Source organism: Sturnus vulgaris, chromosome 3 (assembly GCF_052056855.1).
Source record: "Sturnus vulgaris isolate bStuVul1 chromosome 3, bStuVul1.hap1, whole genome shotgun sequence".
Classification (NCBI taxonomy): Eukaryota; Metazoa; Chordata; class Aves; order Passeriformes; family Sturnidae; genus Sturnus; species Sturnus vulgaris.
The window spans coordinates 18034050-18055304 of record NC_142245.1 but is presented as its reverse complement, the minus strand read 5'-3'; the positions used below and the strand labels follow the sequence as shown (position 1 = coordinate 18055304).

Here is a 21255-nt window from a genome sequence, read left to right as displayed (position 1 = left end):
CATATGGGGTCCCATAGCTCACTGTGCTGTGGACAGGAGTGTAGGTGAGGAAGAGGGTGTAATCAAAAAGGTCTGATTTTCAGGCCTCATCATAAATGTCACGATATTTGGAATTTTCTTAAAGCATCTGTTTCTGCAATCTCACCTCTAGGATGCCCCCAGCAATTTCTGTTCTCCAGAGACAAACTGCACAGAAACAGTAAAGAAGAAAAGAATGGCCCAAGAAACCCCTAATCTGGCAGTTTGGAGTGTCTCAGGCTGTGAAATTCAGTGTCAATTCAGGTGCCTGGCTCGTGACTTCAGGGCACCACAAAGAATTATGTTTTCTTTTTTGGGCCATTTTGCAATGGATTCCTCTGAAAGGCAGAGGGAAGTAGGTCAGACTCCTGCGAGACATAAGTTATCACTTCGGTGTCACAGGACCAAATACTTCCCCTCAGATTGTGCTGACAGAACCCTGAGCACTAAATCTTCCAGACTTTCTTTGGACCCCATTTCTGACACGTGCTTGAGATGTCTCCCTGCAAGATTTCCACCCTGCTAAGCATCTCACAAAGGGTGAGAAAATGTTGGACATATATAGGGAACACGATTGCTTACAGCCCGTAGGGGAGTCAGAACTGTTCTTGCTCAAGCCTGGATTTGTTGCTGCAGGAGACTTTATATGATCTGGTCTTTGATATCAGATACCTCTAGAGTTTTTTAACAAAACCCCCTTCAGTGCTACGTTATCCTGTCTGTATTGATGACCCACTTTTTTCACGCCACTGCACATAACCAGTGTGGCTGGGATGACCCTGTTTGCATGCAGGCAAGAGGCTACAGGCAGCCACTGCTGGGGCTCAGCTGTGCCTTCTTGCTTATGCAAGTGATCATCTCCTTGACATCCCTGTGACTACACCAGTGGGAAAGGGATGTGAGATCCTGCACCCCTCATTTAACTGAGCATCTTATTGTCTTTTCTTTCCGTGGAATAAATCAGAGGGCTTATCATCCTGTTTTAGATTTTAAATTTAGATTTTAGATTTAGAACCTGGGGGTTCTAAAGTATGTTTTGAATAGCTTAATGACTTCCCGTGGCTCCTCTCTCCTGGATGATCATTAACATATGCAATATCTTTGGCTGAATTTAAGGTGTTCCTGCAGGGAAGAGGTGAAGTTTTGCGGCCCAGCACGGGCCTCCTTCTCCCTAAATAATTATAAGTCCCCCTAAATAATTTTGCATTACAGACCAACACAGAGCTCTGTGTGAAGCAGCTCTGATGGTTCCTTTGTTCTTTAGAGAGGTCCCTTAAATAAACCTGCTTTTTCAGCTTTCCAGATGCCCAGGAAAGTAGATGTAGGAAAAGGCAAGGGAGGAGGGTTTGATAGAGGAGAAACAGCATTTCAGACTGCCTGGGAACATGACTGAATAGCCTTCTCTCAGTAAATTCAGTGGTGTGACTACATATCCTGAGTCTGGGGAAGATAATATCCCAAAGCCAGTGGCAGAGCCAAGTGTAGCCACAGTACTTGCCATAGTTAGTACTTGGGTGCTTGCCAGGCTTTGAGGTTATTCACCCTGACATTATCCCCATATAGGAAAGACTGTGCCATTATCCCTGTTTTACTCTCCCCAGGTGGCAACCAAGACACAAATCACTGTGTGAAGAAATTAGAAAGTGGGAAATTAAAAAAGGGTAAAAGGAAGTTTGTTCTCATGGTAGGTTAATTAAACTAGAACCTATAGCCAAAGGCAGGTGTTGTGGCAAAGTAATGCTGAAAGGAATTATTTAGAGTTCTCCTAACTGCAAATGTTAAAAAGGACATAAAACAGTGAGCTTTGGAGATAAAGTCCATATCTAATTTATGGTGACAATGAGGAGACATAACATGGGGAAAAGATGAACTTCAGTCTCACCATGGGTCATTTGAAACGCTCAGCCCAGTGAGCTGGAGACAGAGGAGCACTTGCTGAATGGGCAGCTGTGGTCCATTCTTGATTTCTGCTACCTGCCAACAAGAATAAGAAATCACACCTAAGGAAAAAGCAGAGTCTCCAAAATCCTGAGCTATTCCCACAGCTATTCAGTCAGCCTTTGGTGGAGTTCATGAGAAATGATGGCAAACTCCCTCAAGGGCTACCTGGCTGCTTTTTTAGTGTGGCTGCTGCCCATTAGTTTGTTGTCCCACCTGTGTCCCCAGGCAATATCTTTCCCCTTTGGAGTGCAGTGGGGCTGTTAATCATCCTGCCTGCGTGGATTCCACTTGTAAAAGGCTCTGCTGCCAAAGGAAGGAGGCATTTCCAACTCCAGTTTCAGTTTTCTTGAACTGTTGAAAATGTTCAAGAACAGAAACAAGGAGAGAGATTTGGAAAGTTCATGCTCAGAGATCTGTGTGTGCCAATCCCAAAATACAGCCTTATGGAGTAGTTTAATTAAGGATGGCAGCTTCCCCATCTGAAGTTGTAATCCCAAATAGATGTTGTCTCCACACAGGCTTGAAGCCAAGCTGTGACTCCTGACTAGAGCACCCCAGGGTAGATGGCCACATCCCCGTGGTGGCAGATACCTGCCCTACCTGTGCCAGCAGTCTGGGTATCCTCTGGCCCAGAACAGCTGCCAAAATATATACTGGGCAGCAGAAGATACCACTGGAGAGTCTGCATATGGTTCCCAGTTTAGGTCCTTGAAAATGAGCAAAGAAAAGCAAAATAGAAGAGCCAGAGGGCTAAAAAGGACAGAGTAGCCAATGAAACTCTCGGTAGCATTGTGCTATTGATTTAAAGAAGAAGATTACATTTCTGCAGTCTCGTGGGTGCTCTGTGGTAGACTGAGGCTGCACAGACCCTTTGCAGAGATACCACAGCCTCTGAAACAAATCCACCTTTGAAATGAGGATTTCTTACAGCATTCTGTTAAAGAGCAGTAAAACTACACAGGGAATTGAAATATGTCCAATTAGTGACTCACCTAGTCCCCATAATTTATTCAAAATCTAAATCCCATCTGATCTTGATGGACACAGACACCTGTGACCTTGCTTTCCTGGCACGGCTGAAATCAGTCTTGTCTTTGCTTGTACCCACACTGGCTCCTTTTGTCAGGCAAAGGCCTGAGGCATTTGTTTGGCTGCTCTGCAGCTCTGCCCAGGTGAGCAGCAGGGTGTTTTTTCTGGTCTTTAAGCATCCATTATGTGACTGATTCCAGTAATGCAACAAGCGAGTGGTGACAGTGGAGGCTACACTACCCCAGAATTCATCTCCCTTGCTTCTTGATGAGAAGGTTTCCTGTTACACTGGGCAGTCCTGTCCTCATCACTCTCCTTACAGCTCTCTCTCATTCTCAGTTGCCTTCACACAGAAATGTGTCCAGTCCCAGAAGCTGTGAATGCCCTCTTTCCTCAATTGCCAAAAATTTGCAAGGTACTTCTTGCCTATAGACCCCTGAATTTAGCTAAGAGCTCAGCAGTGGTTACACTATTTGGAAGTGCTAAATACTTCTACCTGAGTCATAACTTGTGAAAAAAGTCAATCTAGCTCTTCTGTAACCCATCACTCTGAACTGCTTGTAAATGCCATAATGAGGAGCACTGGCTACTTACCTAATAAAATTTGCTTTCTGCAGTATTTCTCAGCTCTATTACAATCACAAGACTTCATGACAATAAGTATCTCTGAGTGTGGACTTGATACTGGCAGTCTTCTTTTTAATTGTATATTCATGACAGGGGATAAGTAAGGGGATATCCTGATTAAAGGATAATTGGTTTCTTTGTCCTAATAAAAATACACTTTTCCAGGGCATCTGATGAATTCACAAATATGCAAAATATTCAGTCCCTAATCTAGGTAGCTCTCATTTATTGAGGTTTCTAATTCTAAAGGCTCTGTTTACACAATGGATGGCACAGAGAGGGAAGGCTGGCAGCAAAACCCAGGAGCCCTGGGTCTGCTCTCCTCATCCCCGAGAACAATGTCAACACCAAGGACCCACGCTCCAGCGTTGCTCTAATTAGAGCAACCCAGCTACAATTGGATTAATTTTATTTGCACAGTTTGTAGACAAACTGTGCACAAAACACACCACAGAGCAAAAGCAGACAGGGCACTGGTAATAGATGGCATAAAATAAAGCAAGCAATAATGAAAGTGACTGCTTGATAAACACATCAGCCTGGCCAAAGGCAACACATTTCAGAGGAAGATGTTTGTTTTCAGTAAAGCTGCAGCAATGTCTCTGGCTACTAAGTGAACTTTACAGAGGATTAGTAGTGCTGGAAACTGGAGCCCTCTTTTCACCCAGAGAAAAGCTGCACAAGGGCAGTACAAGGCCAGTACTGCTACTAACACATCTTATTTCTGGGCACACTGACCTCTCGTTGGGGGTGGTAGGGAATGCACCTCTCTGCTGAGGTTGCAGGCAGCCAGAGCTGCTGTGCAGGGGTGCTGAGAAGTGGAAAATCCCTGCCTGTGAGAGAGCTGAGAGCTGATACCCACCTGGGGAGGCCTTAGCACACATTCAGCTGCTGGGAGCTAATTTTACATACAACCAACTTTCAGTTACGTACGGGGAGCTTAAATGCCCCTGACTTCCCCCAGCACTGCTGGCTGTGGTCCAGTGCTGTGGAGGGTGATGCAGAGGACAAGCAGCTCTTCCCTTCCTAGATGCACTGTCTGCTGCTGCAGAGAAACCACCTTTAGCATCTCCCAAAGCAGAAGGCTCCAAGTTTGCTCACCAGGTCCTGTCTACAGGTACTGTCTCATCCCTGCTTTAGCTCTGCCTGGATAAGGGAGCTCTCCTCACCTGCCCCAGCGTCAGCTTTGGCAAAGGCCTCAGTGCTATTCTCAGCCTCCTCTGGTCATATCTCCTCTACTGATCCCACGGTCTACAGTTACATTTCACAAACTGCTTTTGGAAAGGACTGTCCTCCTTTACAGTGTCAGCAACTGCAGGAACCACTAACCATCAATTTTGCTAAAGAACCAGAAAATCAATGACCTCTGGGAGAGATCCTGGAGTCCTGTGGTCTTCCTTCTATCAAGGCTGCACATGTAGCTGCTAATTTGTTGTCCTGTGCATGCTTATCTCAGTGGCTGCTCATTAAGTGAGACCCATTATCATTAATGCTGATGGCAAGAAATGCTCAGACCCCCCCACTGAACTGAGAGTCTCTAGGAATAAATGGGATATGATAACTTTCATTATCTCCTTTTCAAACATCAAGAATTCAGTGACCAAAACCAGCAGGGAACGTGTAGCAAGGAACTTGCATTTCCTAGCCAAGGGAAAGCTTATAAAAATCAATTATCTAGGGCATGAAATAGTTGGGTCCCAAAGGAAAATACTGTTTAGCTTAGTTGTTCTGCAACTAGTGTTAATGAATTATCATGAGTCATATTTCTATTCACATCCCCAGGAATCAAAATAGGCCAGAGTAGGACACTGTCTGCTTCTCAGGACAAAGTAGAAAAAAAAAAAAGGAAAATAAATGTATAGCAGAACTTTGGTTTCTACCAGCTTGCACATGGCATAGCTTTCATACTGCATCTCAATTTTTGGCTTCCTGACACCTCAGAGGTCAGAGCTTCCTGGCCCTGCTGCTGAAATAGGCCTGTCCTAATCCTGATGCAGCAATGTTCCTGAGCCCAGTCAAGTGCACGAGTCTTCTGTGCCTGTCTAGAGTCAAACATGCACTTAACAAGTTTGTTGGATCCTAAACCTGACACCCAGCACATATTTCCTTCCTAGCTTTGCATTACACACTATTTATCACGGTGGCTCTAGCACCCAAAGTGTGAGCTTCAGCAGGAGAACAGACTGACTACAGCTCTTCAGATTCCTGAGAGTGCAGTTCCCAAGAGACCTCTTACTCACGGCTCCTTAAGGTTTCCTGTTTCACAGACATCACTCTCATGATCTCACATTACTGCCATTGCCATCAGGTGACCAATGCAGGCAGCCAAATTCAGAGCTGCCCTTGAAGTCTGAGCACAGTGACGGAATTGCAGCCTTTTACTCTGGATTTGGCTTTGACTTATCACGCCTTCCAATCTTAAAGGGGATCTGCATTCCTGAGGTGGTCAGCACTTAACATCACATATCAAATCCACCTGGAAGGATAAAGGGACATCTCAGACATGACCACCACAAAGTGTTGGGGCACTTACAGGGTTTTCCAAAAGAAATTTGGACAAATGATTTGGAAACTTGTTTGGAGAGGTTTCCCTTTGGCTCCTCCTAGCAACAAATCTGGTCTGAATTCCTTGATCTGCGCAAAGCTGTGAGCAGTGTTTGACCCTCAGATCAAACAGGATTTTGGGACATTTTTGATCTTCAGTGAACCAATCATCTGAGTCAGTAGCTCAGACTAACTCAGCTGGAGTCATAATATCTGAAGTCTCAGCCAGGATATGCATCCTGCAACTCTGCCCATCTTTTTTTCATGTGGCACAAACTCTGTTAATTGGGACGTTTAGAGAAGATGGAGCCAGACTCTTTGGAGTACAGCAGAAGGATGAAAGGCAATAAACTTGAAACAAAACAGAGGTTATGGTTTTGATAGAAGGAAAAAAGGATTATCATGAGTGTGATCAAGCAACTGAACAGAGAGGCTTCGGGCTCTCCATCCTTGGAGATAATTCAAAATTCAGCTGAATGAGGCCTTGAGCATCCTGCTGTTGCTGGACTAGATTTGAGCAGAGGCCAGCAGTGGTCCCTTGGTCCCCAGCCTGTGACTCTGTTATGAAGCCTGTTAGAAGCACGTAGGAAAAAAAGTATTTATTTCCACTTTTTTTTTTTCTTTTAATGAAGCAGCAATTCTTCATTCATTCATTCTCCTGGTGAAGAACTGAGGGGGTAAAATGACATTTGATATGCCACCAATGAGAAAGAGACATGAGGTACATAGGAGCCTAGAGACCAAATCCTATCAGTATCAGCTGAGCACATGCATTGAGCTTAATGGAATTTGCTGCTGTCCATCATTTTGTAATATCAGTTTTTAAGATTGAGAACCAACATGAGATCCTCTTCACATTAATGTGCATGGCAAAAAGTCCAGCAGGTTCACTGAATGCAAGCAAGGGTGGATGCCTCAATTTTCAAGCTCAGCATACGCATTGTGGTGGAGTCTGACAAAGATGTGTGCAAAGTGCTTCACCCCCTCCCATTCAATAGCCAAAACCAGAAAGCCCCTGCAGAAAGGTGGCATTGTGGCTGCCTGAAGGGAAGCTGAACCTGCAACCATTTCCTTTCACTTCCCTCCCTGGTGCCTCAGCTGTTCTCCATGGCTTTCTGACTTCCAGCGACTTCTGCAGCAAAACCTGTTTTTGCAACAGGTTTCAAAACCCGCTCAAACTTTTCCTCTTCGTGTAGAAAGACACAAACACCAGCTTGTCTCTTTTCTGTCAAGGAACATTTAGTGCCAGAGGATGAAGCATCAGATTCTTTATTCTCGATTGAGGCTAATTAGTGTAATTAGAAAAGAAAATCCACAGGGTATTTGAAACAGAAATTGCCTGAACTCAGAATCAGAGCAGAATTGCATGAAGGAACTGGACTGCCTGATACAACTCCAGAGGTTTCCAAATGCTTGTTTGGACATCTCATTCTTGGGTGAGGGGGAAAGCCCATTGAAAGAAGCTTCTTCAGCTTGCTTTACAAGCAGCAGAACTCTAATCTTTTAAGAATTTACAAAAATCCCCACACTTGCAGAAAGCATGGTTCTGCCCTTCTGAGCCTGACCCCTGCCCTGATGCTCTCCCTGTGGATGCCATGCTCTGTGTGTAATCAAAGCACCACTGGCTGCATCAAAACAAGAGCTCCTGCTTCTCCACCTGGTGAATCTTGCCCACAAAACTGAGTTCTAGCACAGCATTCCTCCTACATTAGATGCAATGCTTTTGGGAGTAAGAAATGATCACTTCTGACTTTTAGAAGTAGGGGTTTTGGTGTTGGCAATATGAAGTAGTGAAAGAGCAAGATGCTGCAGAGAAACTTATCAGCAGATAAGGAGGAGGATAAAATAGGAAGGTGAAAATGAACAGAAGAGAAACACAGAGAAAAGAGAACTATGAAGGACAATGTAAGACCCAGAGCTGGGCTGCAGAGTAGCACTTACCCACATCTTAGAAATAAATTTGAGTCTGGGGCTCAGGCTCTAATATCTCCTTGAGTTCTGAGAGATCCTCAAGACCTGAGACCTATATTTATTGCTGGTGACTGGTTTTACAGCAGGTCAAGACAAAGCTCTACATCTCACTGCAGCTTGGCTGTGGAGAAAGATGCCTGTGAGCCCAGACAGAAAGTTTGTGGCCTGGATACAATTTTTCTCTTGTACACTCAGATATTCTTTTTTTTTTTGTGACATGAAGCTAAATTCCATTGCTTAATGGTAAGGATCAAATGGATTTGTACTGAACAGACGGGAGAGGTATTGCATAAGGACTTGTTCCTGTGTTCTTTGATTAGCCTGCCTATTAGCCTTTATCTCAGACTCTTGGAAACACCAGCTTTCTATCAAAAGGAAATGCCACTACTTTAACTAATATACTTTCCTATTTCCTTTTGCAAGAAGCTTTAATTAACTCTTTTTTTCAGTTTAGCACAGCTTTAAAAAGAATATTTAATGTCAGGCATTAAAGTTTCCATATTGGCTTGCAAAGGAAATCTTGACTCACAGAGATTCTCATCAAGAGAAATAAAGTGCAGACTATGCCTCCCTTCCCTGCCATGCAGAAGAAAGGATTTGTCTTCGTGTAGCTCTGCTAACCTATTGCACAGGTCATTTTATAACTAAAAGGAGCTTTTTCCATCCAGTCCTTCCTGATGGGCTCTGAGTGATGGGAGAGCTGACTCCAGCACCCACTACCTCCAGCATTCTCATGCTCCACTCAAAGAAATGTGAATCTGGCAGCTCTGTGGCTCTCCCCTGTCCAGAAGTCAGGGAAAGCTGCCAATTGCATGCAATCAATGTTCTACATTTATCCCCAGCTAAATAATTCTCCAGATTTACAGATCAAGCAAGAGGCATTAAAACTGCATTGCAATACTGAATGCCAGGCACTCTGAAACAGAGGACTTGAAATTACAACCAATCTGTTGAACACTTGTCTAATTTAGTGTCTCTGCTTAAACTCCTCAACTGCAGAATTCAAGTGTAAGCATAAGTTTCGAGAAAAAGCAATTCCAGTATTTGCAGAATCAGGACCATCCTGAGGCACTGTTCCTGTTCCATGAGAGTCCATGTAACCTCCAGATCACAGCCATCTCCTGCCACCCCATGGCAGCCTAATGGCTGATGCAAGACCTGTTTGAGAAACATTATTCTTAACCATTATTAGGGTTATTATTAACATCACAATATAGTTTGCAGGAAGACACAGACTGCCACATGCCAGGAAACTCAAATGGATTTTATTGAGGACTACATTCAACAGCAAGAGTTTTCCAGATTGGAATATATCCCACTCACCTACAGATTATCTTGTTCACCTCCATGTTATTGAGGGAAAGGTCAGATTCTGAGCTGAAAGAAGCTCTAGCAATGCAAAGCACTACCATAAACCAGGCAGCATAGCTGAATAGTCAAGTTTTTCTCAGAATGGGGGCACACAAATGTGAACAGGAAGCCCTTTCCTGTTAGGTGATATCCCTTTCCCAACCCTTCCTCACTGTGAATTGTTACTGTGAAGTGTAAAGTTTTCCATCAGAGTTAACATTTTTTTAACACAGCAAACACTGCATTTATCTAGGGGAATATCTGATCCTTTCTGGTAATCTCCTAAACCATTTAACGCCTGTGCAGATCGTGGAAGGAACATTTGAATACAGCTAAATGCTAAAAATAGCCCCATTTTGAGCAGCAGAGGAGCTGGCAGTTCTTTTGAGCCACGTTAAAAATACTGCTTGAGTATGACTTCAGCAGACATGCTGCTGCCTGTGCGTGCTGCTAGAGTGAGTGGGACTGCCTTGTCCCTGCTTGGGATTTCCTCCAGCACGTGACACTACTCGTGGGTCCCACGGCTCAGAGGCAGGTGAGCCACCAGCTCTGAAAAGGTGGCTGCAGTGGCAACCACGTGCCTCATGCCTGTGGCCTCCCCTTTGCACATCTCCCAATTTCAGGACATATGCCTGGCTATCAGGCCAGGTTGGAGGGAGCACTGAGCAGCCCCTGGTAGGGTGGGAAGTGTCCCTGCCCATGGCAGAGGGGTTGATCTGTAAAGTCCCTTTCCAGCCCAAACCATTCCACGGTTCTAACACTAGGCTGCAGTGAGCAAAATGTTACTTATTGGGTGGGAACCTTTGGGTTCCTTGGGTGTGCAAGCCTGGGGATCTGACACCAGGAAAATGAGAAGCTGATGATGCTGACATCTGCTAATGAGGAAGAGCAGCAAGTGCCATATGCTGAGAAGTCCAGGCAGCCAGTGATCTCTCCAGGCTCCGTGCTCTCCACTGGTAAAGGGAAAAGGCTGTGACAAACCAACGACTGAAATTTTGTGGGGGTCATTTTGGTTATAATAAAATTTAATGAACGTCTGGAAAGTCTTTGGATTTTAGAGGGCAGACTTAATTGTCTTAACAATACCCCCATTTCTAATCTAAAATCAAAACATCTCTGTACTTTGTTTTCATAGAAAGTTAGGAATGTTTGAAGCATGCAATTTTCAACCAACATTAGCAGGAAGCCTTTGAAAACAGCTATTTTCTGCTACTTAGGATGATGGAATTTGTACAAACAGTGCTTTTTAAATTCAAACCCATTCTGTAGTTCTGTTTCAGTACCAAATCCTGTTTCTGAAATTACTCCTAAGTCATCTTTGGCTGCTCTAATTTGCCAGCCAAAGAGACACAAAATGTACCAGGCCCCAGAGGTTGTTAATTAGATTTAATTTTGCTTTTCTGCCTCTTAGAAGTACTGGATTATAGGCAGAAAGGTGTAACTGATTCTGGATTCTATGTATGAAGCACAGGCTGGGAGTTGCTTCCCCCAGCTTGTGCTATTTCCCAAAGATACATGGAAAGTGCTTGGTGAGACCTAGCAAAGAGCAAAAGCCCCAGACAGACCAGTAAAACTCAGTGGCCCAAATGAATAGTGTGGCCTTCAAAACTGAACTATAATTCCTTCTGTCAGGTGTATTTGTAAATTTGATATCATCACAGCACAACATCTAACTAGAGAGTAAAGCTTTAGGAGAGAAGAAAGAAACAATTTACAAAACATCTATGCTACATTAATCAAAAAAGGAAATCCTTATCTTCTACTCAGTACAAATTCCAGCTGAGCACCATGTCTGCCCTCCCAGACATCCCACCACGAGGACCACATGCATGCCTTGCATGCAGGACTGGAGGAGAAGTGGCTCTGACAAAGCAGGGGGAGCCTTTCTGGGGAGGAATTTCTGCTAAAAAGCTGGCGAAAGTTGTAGAGACGTTGTGTTTCTAGTGGTGATGGGCTAAACTTCAGAGGGCAGACAAACAGCATGTATTTCAAAGCCAGAAACCCTAATAATTCAAGAGGCAATTCAAACCCTAATAATTCAATTAGGGAGAACCCTAATAATTCAAGAGTCTGGAAGCTCACAAGGGAGTTTCCTGAACAGTAGAAGAGGTTTGGGGGAGAGGGACTCAAGTGTCCCCTCTGACCGCGCACAAAGGCTGAGCTCCAGCATTGTAGGTGCATCACTCTTCCACAACGTGAATATAAGCCTGGCCTAGAAGCAGTATCTGCTTATTGTATCTGCTTATTATTAAGGATTTTTGAAATATTCCTATTCCTTGTGTTGTTCCCAGAAAATCCAATACACTCTGCCTGGTAAACTTTCTCACATTAGACATATTGATCACTAATTAAACCTAATGATAGCTGATGCTTCTAGCTGAGTACAGCAGCTGCCCAACCTGGGTGCTGCAGGAGCACAAACAATCCCTGCTCCTGCCTCAAGAACTGCTTCTCCTGACTTCATATGCAAAAAAAAAACCCAAAAAACAACCAAACCATGATTTAAATATTAAAGCTCAAGAGATTAATTCAGTGGTGTTATACTGGAACTGTATAGCAGGCAAAAATTAACTCTGCCTCCCCATTGTTGCACAGTGACTGCTCATACTCTCTATACTCTCTCCCCCCCCTACTGCCCCTTCCACACTCAGACAGGGTAGCAGCCTTTCCTTTTCTGGTCATATCCCAGACACATGGCAGTGGTGCCAGGAATTTAACACTCCCACTGCTGCCACATGGATGCAAAACGTTTTATAAATGTGTTTGGGCTGACCAATTCTCTTATCCCCCTTGAGCCAAGAGTACAGGCACATTTGTGGTGTTCGGGACTGAATCAAACTCTCCCAGTTCATATGGGGGCTGACAGAGCTCAGGAGCACTGTCTCAGCACTGTCATGTGCTTTAGGGGACAGGCAGATGAGCTTTCTCCCAAAATAACGCACATGCATCACGCATGCACACACTGAGCATCTCTCAGTGTTTCCCCTCAGCTGAGACTGCCTGATTCCCTCTCCCTAAAAATACCCACCCTTTCCCAGCCCAGTGCAGCCTGGCAGCGTGTGTGCAGCGCCAGCAGAGCTCTGCTCCTGCCACCCTTCAGGACTCCAGCACTGCCCCCCTCCACATGGCTGGGGGAGATGAGGGTCAGGTTTTGCTTGCTGAACAGCACACTACACCCTCACAAAGGGTTTTCGTTAGTTAGCTGAAAGAAATGTGATGATTAGAGAGGATTCCATTAATAAATTAGCACATTCCACCAAAGGATCCCAAAACGTTTCTGTAAACACATACTTCATCTCACGTTAGCCGAGCAAGGCAAAAATCAACAGGATCTCCTTTGCAGAGAGGAGAACTGAAGCCAAGACCCCACTGCATGCCGGTGACAGAAGTCAGGACCCTCCAAGCCTCTGTCCCTTGCTCCAACTCCTGGCTGAGCTTCCTCCTGGTGACAAATCAGTGGCATACGTGCTACAAGGAGATGACAACGTTATGTAAGTACGAAGGAGCGGGATTTTGGTTGTGGGGGAGAAAGATCTCCTGGGGAGAGGGGACATTTTGCATCAATCACTCCCTCCCCCACAGCCACCCACCAGCTGCAGGGATTTTTCAAAGCACTAAAGACGATACCGTTTGATACATTTTAATCAGTTTCTTATCCCATGGAATTATGGTAGAAGCGTTGCTTAAAAAAAAATAAATGTAGACGGCCAGCAATTAGGGGCTCTGTAAACCTGCAAAGGAGCTGTGCTTATGTGACAGCCTGTCCACTTCAGACACCACAGCTACTGCCTGATACCTCATCTCATCCTGCTGGGCAGCAGCTGAGCCTAGCACCAGGACTGCCATTAAAAAGTGACAGCAGTTTGAGTGCAAAGGAAAGCAGAAAAGCCTGGGAAAGAGCTGTGGGAAGGTGAGATGAGATATTGGGATACACGTTTTGCTAAAGGAAAAGAGGAAAACCAAACTCTGTCCAAGAAGGAAGAAAGTGTGCTGGAAATGGACTGTAGGAATGATGTTCTGATCCCAGCTCGACACTCTAGAGAAACCCTTGGTGCTAGAGGTCAAAGTTGTGAGCCATTGTCTTTTTTAAAAGAACAGTGAAGATCTTTGTCCCCATTTCTCTCTCAAACCTTCAAATATTTGTTTTTCTGTCCCAAGCTGCTGAGACAGCTCTCTGGCCAGAAGGGAATAGCGCCTGGGGACTACTGTTGTCATGTCAGTGGCCATGGTCAAGCCTGCACAAAACAGTAGCCTTTGAGCTACTGCTCCTCTTTGTTTATGTTAGAGCTGTGCCTGAAATCAGCTGAAATCAGAGAGGGAAGTCTGGCCGGCTGCGTGCTGCAGCAATCCCTTCTGGGCCATAAATCCATCATCTCTAATTTTAACAAACAGCCTGAATATGACAGGCATGAAACATAATTACATCTAGGCTAGCAGTGGAACCACGAAAACGTGTTTCATTTCTCTCATTCATTGGACAACGATAAGAATAAAAGAAATACCCTAACAAGCATCCAGACCTTCCACCTTGTGTCAGATCACCTGAGCCTGGACGCTTTGCTGCAGCCTACTCAACTCCCTGCTCGGTCCATCAGGATGCAGAGCTGCTCTTTAGGGATGCTACAGGTTGTAAATCTGCAGCAGCTCACTCCTCACTGTCTGGAGAGGTGCACATTATTTGTCTATGGAATTCATCCCCTACGAGCCTCGTGAAGTGCACCTTAGCTATGCTACTGTGCAATTTGGGGCTCATTTTACCCCTGGCTCCATAGTGGCCCATAGGAATGGTACAGTGCCCAGGGATGGCTTCTACAAGCTAGAGGACACACTCCTTAAACAGCAGCCAGAGTGGATGCTGTAGGGTCAGATAAATCTTGTGAACAAGGATGCTGTGAGTAGGGCAAACCAAGCATTTGCAGGGTGCTCGAGGAGCCACCATGGAAACCACTGCTGGGGAAAGGTGCTTTGGAGAACACATGCTTGGTGTAAGGTTCTCCGTGGGGATTCATCCCATCCAAGACATCCAACTGAAGTATTTCAGGTGAGAACTAGCATCAGTAGGCTCCTCCTCTCGTCAGCTGAAAGGCTCAACTTACCCCTGAGAACAATCTTGTCCTTGTGGGACCACCTCAGAATTTTGCTTGCTCACCTGAGCTGCTGTAGCATGAGTGGTTTATGCCTCTAACCCCTGTGGGCAGTGGTGTGAGCAAGAAAGGAGGGATCTCACACTAACAAATGCATCCCCAGGAGCCAGAACCAGATTTGTGTAACTCTGCACACTCTCACACTGTGTCTCAGTGGGATCCATGGGGCTGAGCCCACCCTGCAAACTTGGCTGTGGACCTGCAGCAAGCACCAGCCTTATGCCAGGGTCTGGCCTCAACAGAAGTCCAGCAAGAGTCCAAGCTTCCAGCATCTCCTCCCCTTTGCCAAATATTCTGTGAGGGGAGGAAGCAGACTCAGCAATAGGCTCAGCCCATCTGCTCCTTGTGCTTTGGTGCTGCAAAATTAGGAAAACATCCTCCCAGCCCCTGCCGGCAGCACAGAGCAAAGGGGAGGTAGCGAGGGATGGAACACAGGCATGTGAGTGCCAGCCCTGCTAACTGCAGAGGGGAGGCTTCCTGACCTATGGAAAAGGAGTCAGCCTGGAGCAACATCCAGATTGCATGCACGCACTCTGGCATAAGAAATTCTTCCCAGATTCCTCTGACAACACAAACAGCAAAGTAAGAGCCAAGCACAGACCTCATGACAGAACCTGAGGCTGGAGAGCAGCAGCTGACTGGAGGGAGTGGGAGCTGCAAGGCAGGGGCTGGTCCCAGCACACTCCTGTTGTGCCAGGACACAGGCATACAGAGGAGCTTCTCTCCGTGCCATTCCCAGACACATCTGTGCTGTTAACAGGTCAGGAAACCTCTCTCAAGGAGCCCTCAGCAGCAGCATGTACCTCTCCTCCTGGCACAGGTACCTACTGATCCCCCAGCCAGGTGTGGTGAGAGAAGCAAAGGTCCAAGTGCCCTGTTTCTCTGAGAGGCAGCAAAGTGAACATAAGAGCAATGCAGGAAAACCTCCCAGCCCATGCTAAGACAGAGTGAGAAGCCAGGGCAGCAAGGAGACAGCAGTCCTGTGAGAGAGAGTGTCCCCTTGGCCAGCTCCCTGCTGCCATCCCTGGGGCTGGACATGTCACAGGTGCTGATTTCGTCCTTCTCCAGGGGCTGCTCAGTGCTTTGTGCCACATTCTGGTGCTGTGGTTTTGCCAGTCTGGGAGGGGGTCTGCTCTGCCATCCCTCCCAGCCATCCCAGTGCAGCACAGCACTCCTTCCAGCAGCTTTACCCCCACATCTCATCTGCTCCCCCACCCTGCCAGTGACTGAGCTGTCATTAATGGACTTGAAAATCTGCCAAGAAAATCTCCTGGCCCAGATTTTGCCTGGCCTTTGCCCTTTTGCTGATTAACTCCAAAAAGCCTTCTGAGAAACCTGCAGCTCTTGAAATGCACATTTTGCACAGCAAGATGAAATCTGTCTTTTTTATTTTTTTAGCAGCAATTGCTTGCTTTTAGTAAAGGGAAGAGTAATCTAGAAAATGCTTGACTATTAGGCCCACTCTTCCTCAGCATATCAGTTTACACTGCACAGAAAGCTGTTATTAACTGATAATAATTCAGTTAATATCAAGTGCTTGAGATCAGTACAGTTGCCAGCAAATGGGCAAAAGCAAGTCTAATTTATCCATCTGTTGTAGGGAGCATAGAAGGAAAAGATGCCTTTGCTACAAGACAGAGGAGGCTGCAAATCAGACATGTAGAAAATATCCTGACTCTTCTGTCCAGCTGGTGAGACCTTCTGTGTTTGGGCTGGTAAGGAAATGGCCAAAGGCACATGTTACTTGGAAAAGGATGCTCAAAGGTCAAATAAAACTTGAGCATGATTAGGCATAGCCTAAAAAAATCTTGAACCTTAAATCAGGTTCTGATTAGCACTGGCTTAAGGCTGACATGAAGATCTAACGTGTTCAATGCCCATGGCTCATCACCACTCTCACAGTAATCAATCTCTCTTTGATAAGAAGCCAAGGCTAGGTGACTGGAGATTATATATCCTGTTCCAAACTATCCACTGGACCAGAAGGAAGCCCTGGAATACCTTTAATTGCACTGCTGGTGTTTTGTGCTCAGTTTTATTGGCAGGCCTCACTTCTCTGCTGTGTCTGTGTTAGAGCCCTGAAGCCTGGAAGTTATAAACTTTCAGTGTTTTCTGACACTGAGCCTCAGAAGAGCACTGCTTTTGACCTGAGGCCTTGGAGAAGGCTTCCAAATTTGAGTGATAGAGTTAGAATCACTGGTGTGTAGTTAAAATTAAGTAACTTCACATTGTGAAGGCTTTGGAATTTGGGGTTTTTAGAATATAATAATAGGTATGGGACAAGATGGAGGTTCTTGGGTGTTGTCTCTTCTTTCTTGTTCCTTCTTCTTCTTAGTTTTAGGTGGTACTTTTTAAATTGGTTAAAGGTACTGCAGTGCAGTGTTTGGTTATTGGGTCAGAAGTATAAACAATACAGATGTTAGCTCTTAATTGGATAGTTAGGCTTTAAAAGACCTTGTAACTAGCTAGATTCAACTCCATTTTCTCTCTTTTGGCTTGATAGCTAGAAGTGCTGCAGAACTCCCTGTACTAAAGATAAGATTTAATAAACAACTAAATCCTAACAAGAAATCCATCTCTTGAGCATTCAATCCTGACTCTGAGTGAAGGCAGAAGAAAAAACCTATCCACTATAATTGGATTTTATTTTCTTTATTTTCTTTCCCTTTCCAGGCTTGTGGGACCTCAGAGTTTCTAATACAGAGCTGTTCTGCTCCTGGCCAAAGCCAGCAGCACAGAAAGCAGCTGTAGGCTGTTCTGTGTTTAGGCTGTATTGATTAAGCTACAATCTCTGCAGGAAGGTGAAAATTTAATTTGGTGAATGCACCCGAAGCCCTCCTGGAAGGCTCTGATGGGGTCAGGGCTCAAGCACTGCAGGGAAAAGCTTGAACAGTGTCACCCTTCACTCTTTACAGGAGAGCAGTGACATTTCAGCTTGGTGCCCAGACAGTGAGCCCCCCACATCAGGTGGGATAAAACAGGTGGGTGTTGGGTGAGGCAGTGGGAAAGACAGACAGAAGACAGCAGCCAGCTTTTTCAATCCTAGTCCTCATGCTGTGAAGATGATCCTAACAGGACAAACACATTTATTGCCTCTCTATGCCTCACTCACTTTTTCTTTCAGTTTCCAGCAGTCCTGGCTATTGTTCTACTCCAGAATGCCTCCCTTTATCCCCACCAGAGAACAAATTTAGTGCATATTTCTTAAAACAGGAGACCAGCCCTGGCTGTCCTGGCCCATCCCCATCCCTCAGGCACCTCCAGTGCTTGCTCCCAGCAGCTGGGATATCTCCTCAAAGCCACCACAGCCACTTACCATGGTCCAGGAGCCAGTCCACTGCCTCTGATCCACCCAGATATCCATCTAAATGCCCTCAGGAAGAGTCCATGTGAAATTTATCAGAGATTTTGCCATTTAAAAATCAACAACGGACAAGCCCAAACCAACAAACAAAATCCTCAATCTCCCATTTGTTTTTTTTAGGGTCCCTTGCAGTGCAGCCTCGGGCTGAAGCTTTGTCAGTGTGACTGTTTCCCTTCACTAGCTGACAAAATGTCCCAAACTTCCCTGTACCCAAAAAGACCTGCCCTTTTAATTATTTTCCACCACTTGTCAGTAGATAGTGACAAATCTTCCTTCCCCAGAGGGCTTCTCTCACAGCTGCCAGCTGCTCTTTTTCCTGGATGGACACCAAATTTACCCACTTAGGTATTACTGTTCACAGGTGTGACAGGAATTTATCAAGTCCCATCAGGGCTGAAGCAACCTCAGGGAATTCAGGTCCTGTTTCTCACCTCTTCCCTCTCGAGAAAAGCTTTCTTTGGCAGTGGCATGGAGAATATAGCATTAAATCTGAGCCCAAGTGGATGAGATGAGCAAGAGGGAATTGGGGCTAGAACTGTCTTTGCTGGGACCTGAGGCTCAAAGGTGGCACCACTGGAAAAGTTGGAGAACTGCTAATTGAAGGGTTTCTGGACACAGGGATTTTAGAATAATGTTGTAATCAAGGTTAGCATTTAATAATTTATCACAAGGGAAAGGAAAAGCTCTTTGATGTTTCAGTTTCTGTCCCCTCCACCTTTGTGCTCCCTGGAAGAATCAGTATTTGTGGTTCTTTGTAGCTCCTTGCACTGGCCCTGTCTTCCTTGGCGGAAAGCTGGGAAGGTTTTCCTAGCTCCTTGCACCTGGGGATGGTCATTTGTGGAGGGTGAAAAGATATTTACTGTCTTTGATGGATAACCTCCTCCTTGGAGACAGCAGTAACAGCACTCTCCTAATTGTTAAAGCAGCCATCCAATACCAGCTGGCTTTCCCAGGCACAAACCAGCCACCCTCTGGAAATGACTGAGCAAATAAAACAGTTTCATATGGTGGGTCCCCAGAGAGTGACAAATCTGCCCCTTTGTGCCATCACCCAGCAGGAGGGAGGTGGAAGTTACAAACATGTAGGTGGTTTCCACCCATGCCAAGAGAGAAGGGGAAATGCCAGTCTGCCCCTGGAGTGATTAATCCTGAAAATGAGCCAGCATTTGCCTCATCCTAAACAAGGATGAGTTTTCTTTAATTAACTTTGATTTCTATTAAAGCTGATGGCTCAGATTAAACCTGAGAACTCATTCACCAACTCCCTTGTCTCTGTGGAGGGGACCAGGTGGAACATTTGTGCCACTCTGAAGGACTGCAGAGGTCTCAAAGATCTGCAAAGGGCTGGCACATCCCTCCCTGGAGAGGCTGGCACATGGACTAAGGGCTGCATAAGTAGTGTCTGCATTGAATTTTAGGTGCTTACCTGACTAAAGTCTTCCTGTGAACCTCACAGCAACAACTAAAGTCTTCCCAGGCAGCTGAGCTTTGAGAATCACAGATTCTCAGACCTTTGTGTGACAGACCTCTGTCAGACCTTTCAGTCTGGATCCAGCTTAGTGTTTTCATAGTGCCCTCTCATGTCACTGATGCAGGCGTGACAAAACACATCTGCATCAGGGGAAGTGCCTTCATCCAGCCTTCTTTGGCCCCAAATCCTGCAACTGCTCTTGGATCCCAGGGGCTACACCAGGAGTAGCCATAAAACACAGAAATGATTCAGAAGTGATTGGAGTTGCAGAGAAATTGAGGGGATGGAAGGAGGTGTGTATGTGTGGGAAATAAAAGCAGTAGGAATTGCAATAGGTAAAGAAAGACCCACGTTTGATTATCAGGCACTTTCCCAGTGAAGTAATTGGGAATGACCTGGGCCATTGCATATCTTCACCCTTGATCTTACAAAAGAGAAGGAGAATGAAGTTTGAATTGAAAGAAAAAAAAAGCAGCCATAAAAAACCCTACACCAGCATTTGATTGCACTATGCTCAATGAAAATATTTCCTTCTGAATTACCAAAACAAGAGCACAGAGCAGCAAGAAATAATCACAAAATGAAATGAGGCTGAAGATTAGAGTGGTGTCTCTGGGACACAACACTGTCATCTGGCCAAGTCACTGTACCCCAGCTCACAGTGACAGAGTTCAGCCAAATGCTGCAAGTGAAAGACCTGTCAGGGCAGAACATCTTGTTTTATTAGCAAACGTGGTCTTTACAAAGTATGAGGAAAAGAAAGCACAAGATTGGAGGCAGAGTTTTAGATGTTTCAGAATACTGGGCATGCAGAAGCCTCTGCTGCACCTTTACTTTAGCATGTGTTCATGGGCAGGAATAGCTTTAGGGCAGTAAATGACCCTGATATCTTTCTGGATGTCTGTTTACTGAAGCATGTCTAACAACTAATATCTGAGTGAAAAAGCTATGGATTCCACATAGAAGGAAATCAGCAGGAATTAATGTGAGAAAGTCATTGTATTTCTTGCTAAATAATAGCCACATTAAAAAAGGATCAAACTTTTCTTCAGCAGCCTGTTGCTGTGGTAGCTTTTTTGTCACTTTCTACTGACAAATGCTATAAATTATATTCCAGTGTAATACACAGAATAATGATGCTCTTTCAAATGCTTCATGTAACTAGGAGAGATGAGACAAAAGGAAGCTATATTTTGATATCTGTCTCAGGCAACTGTCACCAATTAACTTAGTCCCTTCATTCCCACTCATTAGCCTTAATTCCCTAATCCTCACAACTTCTTAGTGAGGGCAGACTTGGCTCCCTCTTACTGAGGGAGTCATGGCACAGAGAGACAAGGGGCTCTTTGCATTTCCCATTCTGATTCCCACTAGGTTAAAGTCATGACAAAGTAGTACTCGGAAAAAAAACCCGACAACAAAACAAAACCACCAAAAACAAACAAACAAACAAAAAAAACAATAAAAAAACTCCTCATCACTGTAAGGAAAGAAAAAAGCAAGCTCTAGTCTGCATTCTACTGTAATAACTCAGTGTTGAACTCCCCTGATTTCCAAGCCAGTGACTTTATGCTGGCTTACTGAACCAAGACAGGTCCAAGGTCAGGGTCACATGGGAATCCAAATACAGAATTTCAGGCCTGCTTTAGTTTATTTGGACTGGCTGATATATTCCAGTGTTTTAGAGGGGCTGCTCCTCCCAGTTCTTCCAAAGGTTTCCTCACTTTATGTAAATAAGCTGCAGCTGCAGCAGCTGATGGAAACAGCATGATTGCAACTCAATTTAATTTCAGTAC

The 21255-nt window shown here is 45.1% G+C and overlaps 1 long non-coding RNA gene across 1 annotated transcript in view; it reads right to left on the bottom strand.

Annotated features, from left to right (window-relative positions):
- Nucleotides 1–1821: 1821 nt before the first annotated feature.
- LOC148224200 (uncharacterized) overlaps nt 1822–21255 on the bottom strand; it is a 45025-nt gene continuing 25591 nt past the window's right edge. The window contains exon 2 of the long non-coding RNA XR_015802169.1: nt 1822–1992. This is a non-coding gene — a long non-coding RNA (uncharacterized LOC148224200). The remainder of the gene's footprint in view (nt 1993–21255) is intronic.